Consider the following 4,096-nt stretch of genomic DNA (forward strand, 5'->3'; position numbering starts at 1 on the left):
ATTTACACCCAACCCCTATCTCTCACATATCCATCCAACCTATGTTTGAAGCTATCCAGCGTATTCGAGTTAATGATGATGTTTGCTAACTTGTTCCACTCGTCCACTATATTTCCAAACCAGTGTTTACCTATTTCGTGCCTAAATCTAAATTTGTCTAATTTAAAACCATTGTTACGAGTTCGCTCCTGGTTGGACAGTTTGAGTACCATTGTAATGTCACCTTTGTTCAGCCCTGACTTCCATTTATACACCTCGATCATATCGCCCCTCACTCTACGTCTCTCGAGGGAGTGCAAAAAATTACACGGCTGCCGTGACCAGGATTCGAACCTGGGTTATTGCGGCCACAACGCAATGTACTCACCACTATACGATCACGGCCATGGCACCACTACAATGTGAAGCTAAATAATGAGTGACCTGAGGCAGTGTTAATATCTTGTAATTAGATCAACGTATAGTGAGCCAATTGTTAGGTATAAATTATGATTATTTCAGAATATTAGGCATATGTTTAATCCCTTGAGTACGATACCAGACCCCTTGAGTACAAAACCGGACCTCCTGAGTACGATAACAGACCTCTTGAGTACGATACCAGACACATTGAGTACGACTGAATAATATATATGAACACCACAAGTATAATGACTTAAACCTACAAGTACAATAACATCCTATAAATACAATGACCTAACCACTTTAAATACAATGTCACTGTATCAAGGGCGTTAAAAACATTATAATTAAACTACAGAACAAAACTACATTTATGTCTAAGATAAATCATAAGAGAATAAATGATAAATTATACACTCGATGTCTTTATGTCTTAGTCCATAAAAAGTTAAAAAAACAAAACACTGGTGAAGGAAATGTGTGTGTGTGTGTGTGTGTGTGTGTGTGTGTGTGTGTGTGGACAGCTGGTAGGATAAGCGTGATTGATCCAGTTTTTACCTCGGGGAAGATTTTGACCGAGGCTGAGCTGTGGGAGGTGGGGGGAGGAGGGGAGGGGAGGAGGGGAGGAGGGGAGGGAGGAGGGGGAGGGGGGGAGGGGGGAGGAGGAGGGAGACGAGGGGAGGAGGAGGGAAAGGGATGAGCTCATGAAATCGCCGCCAAGTAAAGGCCAGGTATGTGTGTGTGTGTGTGTGTGTGTGTGTGTGTATGTGTGTGTGTGTGTGTGTGTGTAAATTATCCCCCGTCAACACCCGTCACTTTGTAAGATCAACTCTGTCTTCTTCCCCGTCAACAACGATCTAAGCAACACCTGGAGAGCTTAATTAATTACCTGGTTGTTGTTTAATGTAAAATAGACCGGTTTAGTAAAGGTATTTAAACCCTTCTAGCATAATGACTTAACCCTCAGAGTACAATGCCATCGTACTCAGGGTGTTAAGTCATCGTACTCAGGGTGTTAAGTCATTGTATTGAAGGTGTTAAAGTCATCGTACTCGAGGTGAATTCATCCTAATTTCAAGCCCAAAACCCCTGAGAATTCCCCCTACTAACCCCCTGAGAACTGCCCTTTACTAACCCCTGAAAACTCCCCCTTATTAAACCCCCAGGAGAACAACCCCCCCCCAGAGAACCTACCCTGATAAGATCGTGTGACTCTAGGCAGAAAAATAAAAATATATTCTCAAAAAAAAAAAAAGCAGACAGGGCCCAAGGTCGTTCTTCCCACGGCTCCGTTAGTGATAGTCGTGGTGTAACAGACAGACAGACAGACAGACAGACAGAGACAGACACACAGACAGACAGACAGACACACCACCTCAACGCCACTGCAAACACATAATGGACGAACGTTTATTTGAGTGGCTTATATCACATTGAGGTTGAAAGACAGGTGGGCGAACCTTCGTCTGGCGTATATTCGTGTGTCACAATGAAGCAGAGGTGAATGCCAGGCGCTGTTGATTGCTAGTGCTGGTATTGATATGTACTCACGGTCTAATAACTAGCCACAGGTATTAAACAGGTACAGTTATGGCTGTTGTTGTGGAGGTGAGATTTGGTCCAGTGGATTGTTGTTGTTGTTTGTTGAGTTCACCAGTAACAGTAGCATAAATACCACCACCATAACCATCACCATAACTATTCCTATCACCATCACTTCACCATCACCACCACTTCACCATCACCACCACTTCACCATCACCACCACTACCCCCAACATGACTACCACCCCCAACCACCATCATTACCATCACCACAACTATCCCTATCAACACCACTTCACCATCACCACCACTTCACCACCACTACCACCCCTACCACCACCCTAACCACCACCACCACCACAACTACCACCCACTACCACCCTTCCTCAACGCTGACTCACGAGATAGGTCATTTGTCCAACAGTGTTCAGTGACTCTACAGAAACACACAATAACCCTCCCCCTCCCCTACAGAGAAGCACCCTCCCCCTCCCCTACAGAGAAGCACCCTCCCCCCTCCCCGTTATCAAAACTAGGTCACTTAGAGGTCATGTTTACATTCTGCATTCCCGACAGGTAGAGTCTCAATAACTGGCAGACACAGAGTTGACTTTGGACACCTGTTCTGGCGATACAGTCATACCTGGTGACAATTTAGGCAGGTGTGGTCTTGTTCAGGAGGGAATCTTTTTAATGGTTGGGGTGTGGGGGTGGGATGAGGTGTGGGGATGGGGGTGTGAGGAGGGGGTGTGGGAATGCAGGTGTGGAGATGGAGGTGTGGGGAGGGGTTAATTAAGCAGGTATATATCATAATTAATGGGGAGTGTCAGCGGCCTTCACATGTACAGGTAAACCAGATCGTGTTGTTCCCAGTATTCTTGTGTAGTGAACAGTAATGTGTGCAGGAGAATATAAAGTGAAACTATAATTACATCGTATGACTTTGAGATGTGGTTAGATTAGGATGTTAATTAATCAAGTGAGGTTAGGTTAGGTTAGGTTAATTAACTCACCATTCGGGCATTTAATCAACAGGTGTAATATACTAAAGTACCTAATCTCCAGACGATCCCACAAAACAGAGTAGTGAGGTGGTGTGGGGTACGTAGGCTTAGTATAGGCCTAGGAGGGGGGGGGCGAGCTGGTAGGCCTCCACTAACATGTCAAGGGATGGATGTCTTGATAAAGATGTATGAGTGATGGGAACAGGGAGGCCACTGACAGGGGTCATCTGATTGTGTCTCAACCTGACGTGCCAGGGTCAAGTAGGGTGGCAGGGAGGGGGGGCAGGGGAGTAAGGGGTGGGAGGGAGAGAGGAGGTTGGGGTGATATTGGGGAGCTACTTACAGATGGGTGGTGGTGGGTGGTATGAGATGGGTGTGGTGGTAGTGGTGGTGGGGATGGTAGTAGTGGTAGTGTGGGTGTGGTGGGGATGGTAGTAGTGGTGGTAGTAGTAGAAGTGGTGGTGGTGGTGTGGGGTGTGGTGGGATGGTAGTAGTGGAAGTAGTAGTAGTAGTAGTGGTGGTGGGTGTGGTGGGGGATGGTAGTAGTGGAAGTAGTAATAGAGTGGTGGTGGTGGTGTGTGGGTGCTGGTGGGGTTGGTAGTAGTGGTAGTAGTAGTAGTAGTATTGGTGGTATTGTTGCGTAGATTGTGGTGGGAATGGTGATGGTGTGGTAGTGGTGGTAGTGATGATGGTGGTAGTAGTGGGTGTGGTTATATTGTGATGGTTTACGATGCAACCCTCAACACGTTTAATTAAGCACGTGGGATGCCTTCACCTGGCAGTACGAACGACTAATTTATCCCCAGGACGAACAGAGACACCAGACATCACTCTCAGTAACTTCAATATAACTCAATTCAGATTAAACTCACTCGTATTAATACAAACTCATGGTAATATTAGGATACAAAATAGTTATGAAGGTTTTCGAGTTTTGGGGGAATATGTAGTTTCTTGTTCATCCTGTGAAAAAAAATTGTGCAGAAGGGGGGAGGAGGAGAGGGGAGCTAAGAGGGGAGAAGGAAAGGTACAAGGAGGAGGAAGAAGAGGAGGGTTACAACGAGGAGTGAGGATCGATCCACAGGTGCGTCTCAGGTGACCCCAGGTAACTCCGTCAGGTGCAGTCTTAATCGTGATCAACCTGTA

General features: G+C 46.1%; 1 non-coding gene across 1 annotated transcript; it reads right to left on the reverse strand.

Moving 5' to 3' along the window:
- Window positions 1–312: 312 nt before the first annotated feature.
- Trnah-gug lies at window positions 313–384 on the reverse strand. Its single transcript has one exon. It is a non-coding gene; the product is annotated as a tRNA-His (tRNA).
- Between the last annotated feature and the right edge of the window lie 3,712 nt (window positions 385–4,096).

Source organism: Homarus americanus, unplaced genomic scaffold (genome assembly GCF_018991925.1).
Source record: "Homarus americanus isolate GMGI-L3 unplaced genomic scaffold, GMGI_Hamer_2.0 scaffold46130, whole genome shotgun sequence".
Lineage (NCBI taxonomy): Eukaryota > Metazoa > Arthropoda > Malacostraca > Decapoda > Nephropidae > Homarus > Homarus americanus.